The following is a 9,620-nucleotide window of genomic DNA, read 5'->3' on the forward strand; positions in this document are numbered from 1 at the left end:
CATGACATTAAATGTTCCTCCAAAAATGTTTGTTTTGGGAAGAATTCGGTTTGTGCATCAAGATTACAGGATGAAAGGATACTCATTGTATACACTTGTTGCTAATTTCTTGCTAATGTAGACAAAGATGTGCTAACTCCACTCCTTCCTGAATGTTTTCGAATGTCTGCAGACAGCAGATTCCCAGAAGTAGACTGGCTAAGTCAAAGCACACACACTTTTTAAATTTTGGCACCTATCCCCAAAGTTTGGTCACTAGCCTTTGGGAATGTGTATTTTCCTACAACCTTCCTTACTCTGATATTTTTCTTGTTTTCAATTTCATTCGTCTGAAATGACTTCTTTTTACTTTGAGTGTCTGTTTTGGAATGAGAAGCAGGGTAGGCTCACGCCTGTAATCTCAGCACTTTGGGAGGCCAAGGTGGGCAGATCACTTGAGCCCAGGAGTTTGAGATTAGCCTGGGCAACATGGTGAAGTCCCTCTCTACAAAAATATGTATATTTTTTTTTTATTTTACTGGGGGGTGGTGGCACGTGCCTGTAGTCCCTGCTACTTGGGAGGCTGAGGTGGGAGAATTGCTGGACCACAGGAGGTCAAAGCTGCAGTGGGGCTGTGATCATGCCACTGCACACTCCAGCCTGGGCGAAGAGCGAGACTCAGTCTAAAAAAAAAAAAAGTAGTAGTAGGGTGGAATATCTCTTTTATGTTTATCGCACCTATAAATACTCTCTGGTAAATATTCTACTCATATTCTTTGCCCATGTTTCTGTCTTGGTGTTCAACTTTTCCTGACTTTCTATACATTTATTTATGTATATAATTTCTATGTATCTCATATGTTTATATTAGTGATATAAAGTTCTGGATCATCATCTCTATTTTTACATATTTGACCTAGGCTTGCCATTTAAGTCTTGTTTATGGTGGACGTTTTCCCTACACACAACACACACATTTTCAATTTTTGTGAAGTATAGATTTATTATTTTACATTTGTTAACTTTTGTGTCATGTTTAGTACATCTTTCTTCACTCTATAGCTTCAAAAGTATTCTCTTTGGTTTTCTTGCCATGACTGCAGAATGGAGGCCATGAGCCCACTTCCTTGCCCCAAGCACTGCCTTCCCTACTCAGACGGCACTCTAGGACTGGAATGTCCCACAGAGCAGCCACAAACCACAAGTGACTGTTAAGCACTTAATATGCGGCTTCTGTGAATTAAGCCATGCCACATAGTGGATTTCAAAGACTTAGTATTAAAAAAGAATGTAAAATATATTATTACAATTTTTCTATTGATTACATGTTGAAATGATAATGTTTTTGAAACATGGGGTTAAACAAAATATATTATTAAAATGAATCCCATCTATTTCTTTTAAAAGCTGATAGAAAATAAAAATAGTGAATTGTAATAAAGACTTCCAAAAAATAGAAATATCTGCCTGGGCACGGTGGCTCACGCCTGTAACCCCAGCACTTTGGGAGGCCGAGGTGGGTGGATCACGAGGTCAGGAGATCAAGACAATTCTGGCCAACGTGGTGAAACCCCGTCTCTACTAAAAATACAAAAATTAGCCAGGCGTTGCAGCGCACGCCTGTAATCCCAGCTACTCAGGAGGCTGAGGCAGGAGAATCACTGGAATCCAAGGGGGGATGTTGCAGTGAGGCAAAATCACACAACTGAACTCCAGCCTGGGCAACAGAGCAAGACTCCGTCTCAAAAAACCAAAACAAACAAACAACAACAACAAAATATATATACACATATAACTAATAGAAAACTTAAAATGATAAAAATGGTTCACCTCATAATCTATCAGATTAAAGTCCTTCAAGAAGACTTTGGTTACTGCAGGAAGAATTTGGGCTCAAATAAATAGAAGTTCAGATGGTAGAAATCTTTCTAACTGGAGACTCTTGGTCTTTGAGAAATAGTTTGAATGTCAACATCTCGCCCAGTTGCCAGATAAAACCTCGGTTCAACAACCCACCATGGAATTTTTCCCTGATTAACGAGCTAAATTCTGTACTGGAATCCAAGCAATATATATGTTGCCATCCAACTCAGGAAGACACTGGCTTTCTCGGAAAGAGCACAACCCACCCAGTGTTCTGGAGACCTCTGTTTCCAAACCATAAAAATATTAAATACTAGCCATCTGTTTTGCAGATCGTGTCCCTGATTTCCATCATTCGTCAGTTTCTTTTTCCTCCCTCTCATTTCCTGGGGTGAACATCCTGCCCCCTCATTTTCTGGGTTCCCATCATGAGGGTCTGTTAAGGGACCTGGCATGAAGCTGGTGGCTGTGTGTGATGCGTAATGCCAGCCTACTTCCACTGGACAAAATTCTGTTATACATTCAGAGCAAAACTAAACAAATGATAATTCACTTAAAATTTAATAACAGCTTTGTTGAGATAGTCACATACTCTACAATTCATCCATTTAAAGAATTTATAATTCAACGGGTTTTAGTGTAGTCACAGAGTTGTGAAATCATCACCATAATCAGATTTAGAACATTTAGGATTTTAGAATATCTAGATCACCCCCTATCAAAAAAATCCCATGCCCTTAGCCATAAGGGCATTTTCTCCCAATGTTCCCCAGCCCCAGGCAGTACATGAATCTGTAGATTTTAATTTTATTATTTTATTTTATTTTTATAGATACAGCACATCATGCATCTATAGATTTTTCTATTTTGAATCATATGATACATGACTTTTGGGTAAGGTTTTTTCACTTAGCTTAATGTTTTTGAGCTCATCCATGCTGTAACATGAATCAGTACTTAATTCTTGTTTATGGCCAAATAATATTTCATTGTATGGATGTGCCACATTTTATTTATGCATTTGTAAGTTGATAGACATTTGGGCTGTTTTCACTTTTTGGCTATTATGACTAATGCTGCTATGAACATTTGTATAGAAGTTTTGGTTTGTGTGGATGTATGTTTTCATTTCTTTGGGGTATCTATCTATGAGTAGAATTATTGGGCCTCAGGATAATGCTATATTTAACCTTCTGAGGAACTGCTTTCCAAAACAGCTGGACCAGTTTACATCCCCACCAGCATTTATGAGGATTCCAATTTCTCTGTCCTCACCAACACTTGTTATAGTCTATGGTTTTTGACTATAGCCATCATAATGGGTGTAAAGTGACATCTCATTGTGGTTTTGATTCGCATTTCCTTGGTGGCTAATGATAGTGAATATCTTTTCATGTGCTTATTGGGCATTCATGTATCTTATTGCCATAGTATCCACTGAGAACCTTTGCTCCTTGGTCACCCTACAACCAGCCATTTTCAAAACAGCTGGTCTATCCATGATAGTTTGGATACTGAGTTTATGTGGGTACAGTGAAATCAGAAAAAAAAAAAAAGATACAAGAGAATTTAGTCGGTAGCTGGAGAGAGCCTTGACAGGACTTTGGAGAGAGCCTTGACAGGACTTGCTAACGGACAACATTTGCAGTATCTGATCAGGTCAACTTTGAAGTTAACAGAGGCTGAAGTGCCGGAATCAATCCATCCCAGAATGGTTTCTAATTAAGGGTGCAATATAAGATCACTCTGGCTACAGGGAAGGAGGCAGAAGAAGGGAAAGGGAAAGGCAGGGAGATGCCAGGAGCTGGTCACTCACTAAATCTAGATAGAATTAGTTAATTCTTCCAATGTACTTTCATTAATTTATTTATAAATTATATACACAGAAAAATGTTAGGGGCAAAATAAAACAAGGAAAATTTTTCAGAGGATAAGATAAAAAATAAATGAAAATGGAAGCTCCAATAATTTATTTCCACACATGACCTCTTTTGAGACCTCAAAGGGGTCGCAGTATGCAATGAGGTTGGGCCAGGGTAATGACAGAAGATGGGAAGGGTTGGGGAGTTATGTGGGGTGAGTGGAATGGCTGAAGGTAGACTCTGGAGAAGGATTTGATCTAATGCGCTGATGCACTTGGTTTCTCATTGTTGGAAATGATGTGAGACCCATTAATGGCTGTAGTTGGGAAATGATTTGGAATGCTCAGGAGGGAGGTCTGGGCTGTTGGTGGAGGGGGAGAAAATCATGGAGAAGTGAGTTGGTGAGTGTGGCCAGGGGACTGGAGGAGACGTCAGTGGGGATAAAGAAAAGCCAAGAGCTAACACGGAGTCCCGAAAGCTCAACCTGGAGACCTGATATGACAGAAGAGCCCCCAGGCCTCGGTCTGCAGCTTTCTCTGAGAGCCTGAGATCTACCCAGCACCCTTTCGGCAATACTTCTTGTGGTTGCCAGCCACCGCTAGTTTCTCTTGATGCAACTAAGAATTCCAACGCAAACAAAAGGCAGCGGCTCACATGCCCTGCTGTGCTCCCCTCTCTGAGGACCTCATCCAAGAACATATTTTAAGATACACAGGACTCATTATCTAAGCATGGATGGAGAAAACTGCAGGCTTGAGCCCCCCCGCTTGCTGCCTCAGGAGCACTGATTTTCTGTGAAGGACAGATGCAGCCTCCAGCGGTTGCCATGGAAACCAAGGCTGCAGAGAATGTTTTCCAGTCTCTGGAGTCCGTTGTGTGTGGGTGGATGCAAGATCCCAGCCTGGCATACAGCAGGCAACTAATAAATGTCTGTAGAAGGACTAAATGATTGTCTCCTCCACTCCCACCACGCCTCGGCATTCTGTGCTAGAACAATAATCTTCTGGTGGGCCTGAAATCTGCGAAGTTGAAATTTTGTAAAAACTCCCTAGATTTTTTGAGTTATAATTTACATATAATATGATTTACCTATTTTAAATATACAGTTTGATGCATTTTGGTGGTTGTATACACTCATGAAGCCACCACCACAATCAATATACAGAACATTTAATTAGTCTAAAAAGTTTCTCGGCCAGGCAAGGTGGCTCACACCTGTAATCCCAATGCTTTGGAAGTCTGAGGTGGGAGGATTGTTTGAGGCTAGGTGTTCAAGACCAGCCTTGGCACAAAGCAAGACCTTGTCTTTACCAAAAAAAAAAAAAAAAATTAGCTGGGTGGGGTGACACCTGCCTGTAATTTCAGCTACTTGGGAGGCTGAGATGGAAGGATCACTTAAGCGTGGGAGGTCAAGGCTTCAGTGAGCTATGATCATGCCACTGCACTCCAGCCTAGGCTACAGAGCGAGACCCTGTCTCAAAAAAAATGTATAATATATATAATGTGTATATATATATATATATATATATAAAAATTTAAAAAACAAAAAGTTATTATATTAGTCTATTCTCACATTGGTATAAAGAACTACCTGAGACTGGGTAATTTATAAAGAAAAGAGGTTTAATTGACTCACAGTTCCACCGGTTGTACAGGGAGCAGGGCTGGGGAGACCTCAGGAAACTTACAATCATGGCGGAAGACAAAGGGGGACCAGGCATGTTTTACGTGGCCAAGACAGGAGGAAGAGATGGGGGGAGGTGATACACACTTTTAAACAACCAGATCTCGTGAGAACTCATTCATTATTATGAGAACAGCAAGGGGGACATTCCACGGCCATGATCCAATCACCTCCCACCAGTCCCCACCTCCAACAGTGAGGATTACAATTTGACATGAGATGTAGGGAGTGGGGTGGACACAGACCCAAACCGCAGCAGGTTTTTCTGTGCTAATTTGCCTTAGAGTCCTCCCCTCCCTCCATCCCAGCACCACACCATTCCAATCTACTTCCAGTCTCTATTGTTTTGTGACTTCCTAGAATTTCATGTAAATGGAATTATGCAATCTTTTGTTCAACTTTTTTCTCCTAATGTTTTGAGATACATCCATGTTGTTACATGTATTAAGATTTTACTGATTAATATTAATTATTAAATAATTATACTCTGTTCCTTTTATTGCTCAGTGGTATTCCATAATATGGATATATGAGTTCATCTATTTTCCTGTTGGTGGCTATTTAAACTGTTTCCAATTTGAGGGGCAGGGGACAGTTACAGCATTATACAGCTATCAACATCCCTTTCTAGCAACATTTTAAGATTTCTCCCAGGTATTTGCAAACCTAAAGTGTTGCACTTTTTTCACAAAAACAATAGACGTCCATGTGGATGTGGTGAAAAAGGATCTCTATACACTGCTGATGGTAATGTCAATTAGTACAACCTCTGTGGAAAGCACCATGGAGGTTTCCCAAGTAACTAAAAGCAGATCTGCCATTCCTTCCAGCAAGCCCACGACCGGGTATGTACCCAAAGGTGTCTCTCATATAAAAGAGACACCTGCATTCATATGTTTATTACAGCTAATTCACAATTGCAGAGATATGATATCAACCTAAGTGTCCATCCAACAGATGAGTGGATAAAGAAAATATGGTACATATACAGCATGGAACACTGCTCAGCCATTGAAAAAGAATGAAATCATGTCTTTTGCAACAATTTGGATGGAACTGAAGGCCCTTATTCTTTTTTTTCCCCCTGAGACAGGGTCTTGCTCTGTCACCCAGGCTGGAGTGCAGTGGTGTGATCTCAGCTCACTGCAACCTCCACCTCCCCGGTTCAATTGATTCTCTTGCCTCAGCCTCCCAAGTAGCTGGGACTACAGGCGTGCACCACCACGCCCAGCTAATTTTTTGTAATTTTAGTAGAGATAGGGTTTCACCATGTTGTCCAGGTTAGTCTCCAACTTCTTGACCTCATGTGATCCACTTGCCTTGGCCTCCCGCTGTGCTGGGATTACAGGCGTGAGCCCACCGCTAAAGGCCCTTATTCTAAGTGAAGTAACTCAGCAATGGAAAACCAAATACCACATGTTCTCACTTGTAAGTGGGAGCTAAGCTGTGGGTACACAGAGGCAGACAGAGTGGTATAATGGACAGTGGAGACTCGGAAAGGCGGCAGGAAGGGAGAAAGGGAGGGATACAAAAACTACATATTGGGTACAATGTACATTACTTGGGTGATGGGTGCACTGAAAGCCCAGACACCACCACTATCCAGTTCATCCATGTCATCAAAAATCACTGGTACTTATAAAGCTACTCAAATAAAAAGATTTAAAAAAAAAATAGACTGGCACACACACAAAATAACGTCTTGTACTTTTTGTTTCGTTCTTGCCAATTGGATAGAAGGAAAATGGTCTCCCTGTTGACATGTCCAATTTTTGGATTACAAATGAGATGAAGAATCCGTCATCTTTCCTTGAATTGACTTCCTCTCTCTCTCTCTCTCTCTCTCTCTCTCTCTCGTGGTTTTTTTTTCCCCCCCGAAGCCTTGCTCTGTTGCCAGGCTGGAGTACAGCAGCGCGATCTCGGCTCACTGCAACCTCCACCTTCCGGGTTCACACCATTCTCCTGCCTCAGCCTCCCGAGTAGCTGGGACTACAGGCACCTGCCACCACACCAGGCTAATTTTTGTATTTTTAGTAGAGACAGGGTTTCACCGTGTTAGCTGGGATGGTCGCAATCTCTTGACCTCATGATCTGCCCACCTCGGCCTCCCAAAGTGTTGGGATTACAGGCGTGAGCCACCGTGCCTGGCCTCTTTTAGTTATTTTTAAATGTACAAATAAATTATTATTGACTGTAGTCACCCAGTTGTGCTATCAGATACTAGGTCTTATTCACCCTTTCTAACTATTTTTCTGTGCCCATTTACCGTCCCCACTTGCCCCCCAACCCCCAGCACATACTGCCTTGTGCTGAAGAAGAAGATGAGACCATTAGCCCCTTCCTGGCCCAAACACTGTCCCCTCATCATCCCCAGATGGAAGCTCCGAGACCTACAGGGAGGCTTTCAGCTCCCGGTGCTGCATGAGGAATTTGGACCAAATCCAAATAGAAAACGGGGTCAGAAGGGAATGACATTTCTAACTGAATAGCCATGGTCCCTGAGAAGAAGCAGTTACAATGTCAGCCGCCAGATAAGACGTCAGGTCAAGGACCCGCCGTGGAACGTCCCCTTGGTTCCTAAGCCAAATGCCCAGCTGGAATCCCAGCAGTACACATGTTGCCTTCAGCAAGGGAATGATTTTCTCATAAACAGCACAGCCTGGCCAAGGTTCTGGAGACCTCTGTTTCTAAGCCATGGAAGTATTTTATTCTGGGCCAGGCGCCATGGTTCATGCCTGTAGTCCCAGCACTTTTGGGGGCCAAGGTGGTTGGATCGCTTGAGCCCTGGGCAACTTAGAAAGACCTCATTGCTACAAAAAAATACAAAAATTATCAGGGCTTGGTGGGACACCACTGTGGTCCCAGGGACTCTGGAAGCTGAGGCCAGAGGATCACTTGAGCCTGGTAGGTCAAGGCTGCCGTGAGCTGAGATTGCACCCCTCACTCCAGACTGGGTAACGGGGAGACACTGTCTCTAAAAATATATATAAAATAATGAAACAAACAAATATTGTATCTGGTTGTCATTTTGCAGATTATATCCCCTGGTCCTGTCAGTCATCATTTTGGGACAGTTGTTGTTGTTGTTGTTGTTGTTGTTGTTGTTGTTTGGGGGGTGGATGTAAAAATCTTTCTGCTTCATAATATTCCAGGCATCACTGATGCTCAGCCATAACTCCCCCCACCCCTGGATATGCTCATGGAACTAAATTTCCATCACTTGTTGGATTCCGTGAATTACCAAAATCAGTAAGAATGGACTCTTTTGTTTTTTTTTTTAGGTATGTAAACTATTTATTAACAGACAAGGCTTACAGACTTACTTCTTCTTGGACACACCCACGGTGAGGCCAGTGGTCTTGGTGTGCTGGCCTCGGACACGAAGGCCCCAGAAGTGGCACAGCCCTCTAGGGGCCCGAATCTTCTTCAGTCGCTCCAGGTCTTCACGGAGCTTGTTGTCCAGACCATTGGCTAGGACCTGGCTATATTTTCCATCCTTTACGTCCTTCTGTCTGTTCAAGAACCAGTCTGGGATCTTGTACTGGCGTGGGTTCTGCGTAAGCGTGATCACACGTTCCACCTCCTCCTCAGTGAGTTCTCCCGCCCTCTTGGTGAGGTCAATGTCTGCTTTCCTCAACACCGCATGGGCATATCTTCCACCCACACCCTTAATGGCAGTGATGGCAAAGGCTGTTTTCCGCCGCCCGTCGATGTTGGTGTTGAGTACTCGCAAAATATGCTGGAACTTTTCAGGGATCACTAGAGACATGGCGGCAGCACAAGCGGGGGCATGTAGGCCTCCTGTGGAAGAGCAAGAATGGACTTTTAACACTTCCTCTTAGTCTGAATGAAGTTCACACACATCGCTGTCTTCACAGGGTTCGTCTGCCTTTTCCCATAAGAATTATGTCAACACGACCCCACAGCAAAGACCACATTGCTTCCTGTTATGGGCTGAAATGTGTGCCCCTGAACTCACGCTGGAGCCCTACCTTCCAGCACCTCAGAATGGGAGCATATTTGAAGATGGGGTCTTTACAGAGGTGATCCAGTTAGAACAAGATCATTAGTATCATCCGTGTCTCCTGATTCAATGTGGCTGGAGCAGCCGGGTGCGGTGGCTCACGCCTGTAATCCCAGCACTTTGGGAGGCCAAGGCGGGCAGATCACCTGACGTCAGGAATTCGAGACCAGCCTGGCCACCATGGTGAAACCCTCTCTCTATTTAAAAG

The 9,620-nt window shown here is 43.0% G+C and overlaps 1 pseudogene across 1 annotated transcript; it reads right to left on the bottom strand.

Annotated features, from left to right (window-relative positions):
- Nucleotides 1-8,707: 8,707 nt before the first annotated feature.
- On the bottom strand, nt 8,708-9,200 carry LOC706282 (small ribosomal subunit protein uS13 pseudogene; annotated as a pseudogene). Its single transcript, XR_013409732.1, has one exon. The product of XR_013409732.1 is annotated as a small ribosomal subunit protein uS13 pseudogene (transcript).
- Between the last annotated feature and the right edge of the window lie 420 nt (nt 9,201-9,620).

The sequence above is a fragment of the Macaca mulatta genome, chromosome 19, assembly GCF_049350105.2.
Source record: "Macaca mulatta isolate MMU2019108-1 chromosome 19, T2T-MMU8v2.0, whole genome shotgun sequence".
Taxonomy (NCBI): Eukaryota; Metazoa; Chordata; class Mammalia; order Primates; family Cercopithecidae; genus Macaca; species Macaca mulatta.